General features: G+C 27.2%; 3 non-coding genes across 3 annotated transcripts; all 3 read left to right on the top strand.

The window, feature by feature from the left end:
• The first annotated feature begins 2234 nt into the window (after nucleotides 1–2234).
• Nucleotides 2235–2308, top strand: Trnat-agu (transfer RNA threonine (anticodon AGU)). Its single transcript has one exon. It is a non-coding gene; the product is annotated as a tRNA-Thr (tRNA).
• An 89-nt stretch (nucleotides 2309–2397) lies between these two features.
• On the top strand, nucleotides 2398–2470 carry Trnam-cau (transfer RNA methionine (anticodon CAU)). Its single transcript has one exon. It is a non-coding gene; the product is annotated as a tRNA-Met (tRNA).
• Nucleotides 2471–2950: 480 nt separating this feature from the next.
• On the top strand, nucleotides 2951–3022 carry Trnat-ugu (transfer RNA threonine (anticodon UGU)). The gene has a single exon. It is a non-coding gene; the product is annotated as a tRNA-Thr (tRNA).
• Nucleotides 3023–10013: the final 6991 nt, after the last annotated feature.

Below are 10013 nucleotides of genomic sequence, written 5' to 3'. Positions count from 1 at the left end.
CTAGCCAGTCTATTTTTAATGTCTTTGGACCGTTAGGTTTTTATTTTTGTTGTTAATCAATGCGTTTAAATATTTGACGTTCATCGTTCTACATCAAGGCGTAAATAAGTATAAGTTTGTGCTTAACATTTTGCTTTTTATGTTAACCTATAAGTTTTATATCACACTATGTTTTTATCTTTGTTTTAATAAATAAACTTCTTGTTTTAATTTTATTTTTTTTATTATGTTTCTTTCAGTTTAAGTGGTCTAGGTTTTGATGCCTAGGTACATCATATGGACAATAAATATGTAATTGTGTAGTAAAATATATAATATGACATAGTTGTTGACTAATTTATTAAAGTTCAAAATAAACTAGAACAACTTACTTACACTCAAAGTATTTTTTATCTTAGTTTTATAATTAATTATTTTTTTTTGTCCCTGGTATGAATTTTTTATAAATAATTATATTTTATCTTTCCTTAGTTTGTTACTAACATTAACTTTTACTGTTTAAGATTTTAAATCTTTCATTTTTTGCTTTTAATATAAGTATGTTAAAAATTTGGTACTAGCTAAAGAACTTTTTACCAAAATGAAAAATTGATGTTCCGTGCGAAAAAATCATTGTGCCAAAATGTCGCTAGGCAAAATCTTCATCGTAAAAATGTGACGTTGTGCAAAAGTACCGTTGTGCAACAATGCTGCCGTAACAAATGTCGCCGTGCAGAAGTGTCTCCTCGTGCAAAAATTACGCCGTGCAAAAATGACCCTGCGTGCAAAAGTGACGCCGTGCAAAAGTGTCCCTTCGTGCAAAAGTGACCCTCCGTGCAAAAGAGTCGCCGTGCAAAAGTGTCCCCTCGTGCAAAAGTGACCCTCCGTGCAAAAGTGACGCCGTGCAAAAGTGTCCTCTCGTGATAAAGTGACGCTCGTGCAAAAGTGACGCCGTGCAAAAGTGTCCCCTCGTGCTAAAGTGACGCTCGTGCAAAAGTGTCCCCTCGTGCAAAAGTGACCCTTCGTGCAAAAGTGACAGTCGTGCAAAAGTGTCTCTTCGTGCAAAAGTGACGCTCGTGCAAAAGTGACGCTCGTGCAAAAGTGACACCCACCCATTGTTTATAATGTGGTTGTACACAATTCAATATTACATGTAGAAAAATAAATCTTAGAAAGTTATTGATATACTAAAATTAATCTAACTTAGTTATTTAATAAAAAGCGGTTTTTAGTATGAGCATCTTTGTACATTGGTGTACATAGAAACTTATCTAAAGTGCACAGAAAACATCTAAAAAATCTAAACGTGTCAAAACCAAAATAAAATAAACTTTATTTTTTTTTACTATGTAATTTTAATTGTTTTTATGCTCTCTAAAATAAAACATTTAGTAAAAAAAAATCTATAAAACAGACTTATGAATAAAAAACTTTAAAATTATATATAAACTGTAAATAAATGACATCGTAGTTAATTACTGTTCATTACTTTTGTACAAAATGGAAAAAAAATTGCATTTAGTTTATTTGCTATATACGTATTATATAAATAACTTACTAAAACCAAGCACTCTTAACACTGTTTTTCAGATAATAACTTGTTGTAATAAGGAAAATATTATAAAACAGAAAAAAAAACCCTGATGAAATGCTAATCTGTTTTTTTTTTCGTATTATTAAACTTAAGTAGTAAAGTCTTTTAAAAATTTATACAGGGGCATTAAACAAATTAAACCATATAACATATATAAATTTCTTTTAAATATAGTTTTGCTCAGCGGGCCACATTTACATGCTTGCGGGCCGCAAAATTTTCCTTCGAGTTTGATTACTAAAACTTTGACTTTGAAAAATAAGTGGTTAAAAATGGAACCATAATTAACTCTTAACTATATGGACAACAATAAAATACACTAACTCAGCTAAAAACTTATTTTTACAATTTAACAAAAACTGCAGTTAACAAAAATACTTCAATGGGTGAAAGAAAAATAAAATAAAGTGTGTAAAATTGTTCAATTTACTATTCAGCGTGACGTATTTTTGTAACTTTTTTATGTATTTTTTTAAGTACAAGATGATGATGTCACATCAAACTATGGGCAGATTTGATTGCAGCAACTCTACCCATTAAATATGAAAAAAAAATTCTATAAAAACGTCCTACCATCTAATGAATACGAAGACATCGGGCTTTATTATGACGTAACAATTTAAAAAAGTTTATCAACGCAATAATGTAAATGTAACCAAGCGGCGCCATGGCTTAGTTGGTTAAAGCGCCTGTCTAGTAAACAGGAGATCCCGAGTTCGAATCTCGGTGGTGCCTCGCTTTTTTAAATATGAAAAACATAGCACTATTACGTCATAATCATATGCAATCATGAATATAATCTCAGTTTTGTCATTTGCGTCGTAGCCTCGATGGCGCAGTAGGCAGCGCGTGAGTCTCATAATCTCAGGGTCGTGAGTTCGATCCTCACTCGAGGCACCTAATTTTTAACATTATACTTAAGCAGTTTGTACTTTAATTAGTTTTTTAAAGAAAAATCAGTTTTGTTTTTATCTTATAACTTTGTAGTCGTGACTGAAAATTTTACCTAGTCTAAAATTTATTTTATAAATAAACAAATTAAAACTTAATGTTTAATAAATAGTTCAATTGCTTTTCTAAAACAAAAAAACAGTTTTTTAGATTCAAAAGATCATATATTTTAGTTGTGTTAATTTTTACTTAAGTTTGATAAGTATTATTTTTAAAACTTTAAGTATATACTGTACATATATCAACCTAAAAAACTTAAATATATATACATATATAGATCTAACTTCAAAGTAAGTACATATACAAACGAATAAACATGTTTATGTATGAAGCTCTTAAGGTAAATGAATAGGAATATAAAAACTTTACATCATGACTAGACAAAACGTTTAGCTTTATAAACACTTGAAACAGATTTTATTTGCAGCCGCCATAGCTCAGTGGCAGAGCTCTGGTCTTGTAAACCAGCGGTCGAGAGTTCAATCATCTCTGGCGGCATGTTTGTTGTATCATATCAACACACCACGATTTTGTTTGATAAGCTAATGTTAAAGTTTGTTGGTATGCTAAATACTTTGTTGGTTATCTTTATACTACTCATAATATTTGAAAATTAAACTTAAAACACAAATATTGGTTTAAATCACGATTTGTTTTTATTTTTTTTAAACTAAAATAAAAAAATGTTTTCAGGCTAAAAATGTGTCAATTCTGAAAAAAGGAATTAGTTTGCATAGATTAAAAATGTACCTCCTATATCTTATAGTACAAGCTCTGTCTAGGGTATTTTAAAAATAAATTAACGAAGAAACTAAGTAAGAAATTATATAGATATAGGGCTGTCCAGCTATTGAACCCGGGACTTTGCGCACCCGAAGCGCGAATTATACCCCTAGACCAACAAGCCACGTTACTTCTTAAATATATTGTGTTTGTAAACTTGACTTGCACCACTTTCGTTACATAAGTGTTTTGAATGGTGTTTACATGGGGGAACGGGTCTAAATTGCACGAAAACAAAATTGCACAAAAATAAAATTGCATGAGTGCATAAAATTGCACGGAGCCAAATTTACACGAGGGCACAAATTGCACGAAGACGATTTAGCAACAAAGGTCAATTTCGCACAAGCTACATTTTTGCATTAGAATTAAAAAATATAAAAATACAAATTAATTTGATAAAAAGAAAGTTACTGACCGAAGGTAAGGGTTAGGGGTAACAGTGATAGTTAAAAAAAAAAACTAACTAATAAAATATATAATTAAATAAACATATAAAAAAAGTTAAGTAAAAAAGCTACCGACTGAGGGTAAGGGTTAGGGTTAACAGTAAGAGTAAAAAAAAATTATAAAAACATAATTTAATAAAAAAATGTTAAAAATAGTATAACAATTAATAAAAAAAAATTAATTACCGACCGAAGGTAAGGGTTAGTGATAACAATGATAGTGAGAATCAAAAAACCGTATAAATAAAATTAAAAAAAAAAATTATATCAATCCGTGCAAAATTGTCTGCGTGCGAAATTGTCTACTCGTGCAAAAGTGTCTTCGTGCAATTTTGTACATACGTGCAATTTTATGCACTCGTGCAATTTTATGCACTCGTGCAATTTTATGCACTCGTGCAATTTTATACGCTCGTGCAATTTAGACAGCTACCCTTACATGGAGAGGTTGGTGGATATATCTTTCTAGTTTTTCATATTTTTAAGCTAAAAAGTATAATCTGATTTAAAAATATAAATCAAAACATTTAGTTTAGGTTAAATTTAACATTATAATAATTTTTATTACTTATTTAGTGTGCCCGTTTTCATTTTTTACAATAATACTATTGTAGTACGAATACAAATACGTTAGAAATATACAAGGCTACGCACATCAGAAGCCAGTACCGATGCCGAATAAGAGGAATGTGCGAAACAGATTTTATGAGTATTTTGTTGAACTTTGACAACTTTGATGAAGTCACTAAAACAGCCTAAATGAAGTTTAGGAACATGAAACGATGTATTTGCAACTTGTGTTTGCTGAACAGTTTAAATAAGCCAAGAAGGCAGGAACTCGTTCTAGGCAGAAGAAAGGCTGATAAGTAGACGTTGTATGCTTTGTTATAACAAAAAGTTTTTTATAAACTTTGATAGGTATTTTAGATGCTTCATTTAAGTTTAAAAGTTTAATAAAAACTAATTGCTTTACATATGGTTAATGTAAGTTTTTTTGAAAACATTGAAAATATCTTTACGAATACTTTGCATATCAGTTTTGAAGATTTTGCTAGCAAAAAGTGAATGTCGCTTAACTATATATTAAAAAAAAAGTTTAAACTGCCTAACTATAACACACAATTAACTATATTAAGTAAAACAAATATTAGAACTAAAAACACAAGTGAGTTGTTATCCTTTGACAATTTGTGTTTACTTTGGTCAAGTATTTTAATAAATATTTAGTCCCTGCCGTATAATTAATCCATGTAATGCACAAAAATTACCTTTACTTTATATATTCAAAATTCTTTATTTTTGTAACTCTTGGTCGAAGTAATAGACTAACAAAGTTGTCGGTAGGTGTTTGATATGAGTTTAATTTCAAAAACTTTTTTTTCGCAGGCCGAAGTCTTAACTTTATTTACAACATCACTTTATTTACTCATCACATAATTAGTTTTACAAAATAGTGGGTGGTCTTTTTTTCTATTTATTCTTTAAATTATTTTAGCAAAGTATAAAGCAAGGTCTCTTATTTTTTTCCATAAGATCCCCTCTAAAACAGTAAAAAAAGCTATAGCCTTATACAATAAAATATCCCGAAAAACTAATTTTTATTACGCTTAAGACCTTTTTACTTTTATTTTATTTTGCTCTTCATCATCAACTCAATACCGCACTGTGTAAAAAATTTCTACACAGTGCGGTCATTTTCTGCATTTGTTTAAAATTGATTAAAAAATCTGTATAAAAACAAACATTTCACTACAATATAATAAAATTACCGTAAGTAAAGTACGTACTAGTAAGTTTAAATTTTTATATCAAAAGCATGATTTATTCAAATATTATATATGATTATTTCAAAAAAAAAAGTTTTTGGCTAAAAAGTACGTTTTGGGCCGGTTAGTTTTGTTTTTGTGGCAAAATTAGACGTGCGGACTTCCTTTCGCCGACCCCTTGGTTGAATGATATGTATTTAATAAATAGTAAAACTTATTTTTAAAACTATTTAGAAATGTATATACTATTATAAAACCTTTAGTAAACACATTTTTGAACGTTTAAGTTAACGTATACTAGTTTTTTATAGTGAAATGCTTTTATGGTTAATTTTTTTTTGCTTTTTCGAACTTATTCTTATAAACTAATTGCTATAATTAATTTTTAATGTTATAACTCTTAAGACTATTTCTTTAATTCAACTATTTGAAAAATGAAATAAAAGTATTGAAACTTATCAACAATATTTTTTGCATTAAAATTGCTTATCTAAATAAGTTTAGTTTGTGAAAAACATTAAACTTAACAACTACAATTTCACTAAAGTTTTTTTATTTAATTTTTTTTATAGTCTATGAAAAGATTACGAAAACAAATTATTTTACAAAAAGTCTAAATAATGCTAAAGCAGTACTTTTACAACAACTAACATTTTTTATCTCAACACAGTAAAAGTGTAGTTGACCAAGAAATTTTATTTGAAGCTTGCTTGAAAAAAACATCAAAAAATTAAATACTCTCTTTTTGAATTATAAGCTAGGTTGTTTTATTAATTTGTTATGTTAAATTAATGTTGATTTTATTAAATGAAAAAGCCAAAGCTTATAACTTAGTAGCAAATAAAGTTAGTACACTTTTGTTAAAATGTATTTTATAGTAGTTATCTTATGGTAAGTAATTATGTTGAAATCATAATTATTTTAAATTGATATAAAAAATATATACTTTAATAACTGGTATATCAATGATAATAAACTTTCGTTTACACGTTTAGTTATTTTATGTAAAATTTTAGCTTACAAATTTGTTTTAAACTGTTAAGTAAATGGACACTTTGTTTTATCTTAGATAAATCAAAAAATCTATCTTACAACACCTAACCTGATAAAGTTGAAAAGTTTATCTCTTGATCAAATCAAAAAAGTAGTGATTTCTCAAATAGTAATGAAGTATCACTTTATAGATAACATCTTGCGCGCCTTACCTTTTCTCAATAGTAACCGATAATGATAGCTAAAGAGAATATAAAAAGTCTCATATTTGATTTTGAATGCCTTAGGCTAAGTGAGTCTCTTTTTAAAAAAAGGTGCTAGTAAAATGATAATCGGCATAAACAGTTTGGTCTTTCGAATAGAATTATAGTTTGTTTTCAGCAGCGAAGTGTTTTATAGAGTTTAGATTTGCGTATATAAAAAACAATTGGCATATATAGCGAAACTCGGTCAACATGTTATTATCAGTTTCTAAGCTTTAGTTTCATTGTAAACTTAGTTTTTTTTTTAATTTACATATGACTACGTTTAAAAGTTTAAATAGTTTTCCTTTTTAACATCTGAAAGAGTTCTTAGTTCTTTATTTCATAGTAGATCTGTTAGAAAAACAGCGGAACAATTTTAATAAGTTGTGTATTATTTCGACGTTTTGTGTATTTATAAAATTGGTTTAGCGTATTTTATTTGTCAAAGCAGTTTAACAAGTACTGTGTAAATTTAATTTATTCTAAACTTTGTATTAAATTCTTAGCTGTTATGTTACCATTTTGATTTGGTATTTATAACTAGTAATAAAAGTTTGATTTAGTTTTTATAAAGTAGGAAAGTTTATTTAAATAGAATTTTCGTAAGGCTAGCAAACTTTACACTCGCACAGATTTTTATATCACAATTAAATCAAAGGAGGAAAAAGTAAAAATTGTAATTTAAGGTCAATTATTTATCACAAGTCACGCTGTTTTACTGTTACTGTTATGATAGTTTGATTAACTCTTCTTAATTCTGTTGTAAGTTGCTAAGTAAATTTTGTCATCTACATTTTAAGTTTTCTTTTATATCTTAGGACTTAGATCGTAGTACGATTTAACTTTAGTCCAAAAGAAACAAAAAAATTTATAACTATATAAAAGCATGTTACATGTTTAATTTATTTGTGAAAGTAAATTTTGTTTTAAGAAATTCTTTCAATGTTCAAAACTTGTAAAAATTTTTGTGAATTGTTATAATTTCTAAATAAACTGCTAAAAATCAAAAATATTTTGTTTTGATTTTAGGTATAAAGTGTTAATAGTTTTTTACTTGTTATTTAGTTTAAGCTAATTATAAAGTAAGAATTTTGTAATTTAAATGGTTTTTTAGCAACGTTTGTCAAAAACTCATTAAAATATATCTAAAAAGTGTTCTTTAAATTTTTATGCAAAAAAAAATGTTAGTGTATTTAATCAGAACATTTACAAACAGAAAACACATTAATTTCAACAACACTAATCGTTTTGTTTATATTACTAGAAGTTAAAAACTGTCATTTTAGCGATATGAAATACTTTTATAGCGTTTTTTGTTTATTTTTAACATTATGATAACAACATTTGTTTAAATTAACATTAGATATTAATATTAAAATAATAATAAAACTTGAATAACTAAACACTTTTTTATACAAAACCTTTAATATGTTTATAAAGAGAACTTTAATTAATAGACTTATTATAAATAATCCATATGCAAATATGAATTCTTCAGACAATCTCGAAAAAAAAAGAGCTCCATGCTTCAAAAATGCTCTATGACCAAAAAAAATCATTTTTTTAAAAGACAATAGTAAGTTTATTTATCATTAAACACTTGTCATAAAATCACAAACTTTACTATTTTGTGTTATAGTATAAAGTATAAATAAAAACAAATGCTAACAAAAATTTGATTAGTAACTTTTATCCTTAGGGTTTTGCCTAGTTGTTTAAAACGTTTTCATTGTATATAAAGAGATGTATAATTGTTGAGTATTTTTTAGCCATCGACTAGCTACCAAAGTCCTGAAGCAAATAAAAATCTAGCGCTTGGTAAATACCAAACTAATCTTGATGAATCCAACAACAGTCAGATAAACTATCAATATTCAGGTTCTTGTATTTTATTGTATAATTTAAATGTCTTCTAAATCTACTGTCGCTTTGACATTATGCAGGTAATTGATAAATAACACTTGCTACTGAAATTTATTCTTAAACAACATGACAAGCATAAGGTTTTAATAAACAAATCTTTGTTAAACAATATACTTTTTACTGGGAAATTTTTTAGTAAACTTTATTTGTAAACGAAAATAAACGTACTTTCCATATCCAGTTCACCCTAAACTGATTGGAACAACAAACCAAGCGTATGATGAGCAACACTTTTTGAAAAAGGGATCCAGGTTTGATAAAACCTCAGTGAAATACTTGATAAATTATTATACAAAAGAAACCAAACACCCGGATCAAGCTGAGCTCGAATCTATGGCACGCGACCTTAAGTATCCGCTGATAAAAATAAAGGTCTGTAATTTGTATTAAAGAAATACTACTATCGCGACAGATGCTATCAAAATAATATCCTATAGTTAGAATAAAAGTTTGCATTAACGTTTTTCTTATGATACCCACACAAAAAAAAAGCTTTTTTTAGAAATTAAATCATTTAGTAATTCTAAATCGTTTAGGTAAGTTGTACAAACAATGAAGAAAATACATTTAGAATTTAAACACAGTATTTTTATAGTAATATCAAATTAGTATTTTTAATAGCGCTGGTTTACAAATCGAAGACACAGAGAATATGTAAAAAAGAAAGGACCTAAAACAGGTAAACAATTGTTATAAAAGAAACTAAAAATGCGTCATTTTTATTGCTAGTTTTTATAATCGTAATTTTTTAGGTTAATAAAAAGTTAATATTTTGTTACAGACATACAAAAATTTAAACAACCTTTATCAAATATTTAGTTTGTCAGTTTTTTTTTTTACAAAATCAAAAAATATGCAGATGTATAAAAATAGTTTAAGAAAAGCTAGATGAAAACATAAATTAAAAATAATTGCAAAATAAATAGAGTACTCAAGAAAAATAAAGTATTTTTACATCATCTATTAAACAAGCTACTTAAACAGCTACTAAAAGTCCAGGAATTGCAAGCATACCACTTCCCACTTCTTCGTTGATTGTTAAAGGTATGTGTATTTATCATGGTTAGTTTGAGACAAAGACTTAAAAAAATATTAGATAACCGAAATTTTAACATTTTTACTTAAACAGAGCGAACTATTCATACAGACCGAAACTTTTCAAATCAAATTACGATGTCGGATTATAGTGAAAAGATTTTAAAACCAACTGAAACATCAATACAACGAGAAATAGCTGACACAGGTGTGTAAATTGTTTAAAAAATAAACAAAATAGTATTAAAACTTAACAAAATAATTTTAATTAAGCTTAAAATTGTAATAGTTCCGC

This window comes from Thalia democratica, chromosome 1 (assembly GCF_965202585.1).
Source record: "Thalia democratica chromosome 1, ktThaDemo2.hap1.1, whole genome shotgun sequence".
NCBI classification, from domain to species: Eukaryota; Metazoa; Chordata; class Thaliacea; order Salpida; family Salpidae; genus Thalia; species Thalia democratica.
The sequence above is the reverse complement of the archived record's forward strand: the minus strand, read 5'-3'. Positions and strand labels throughout refer to the sequence as shown.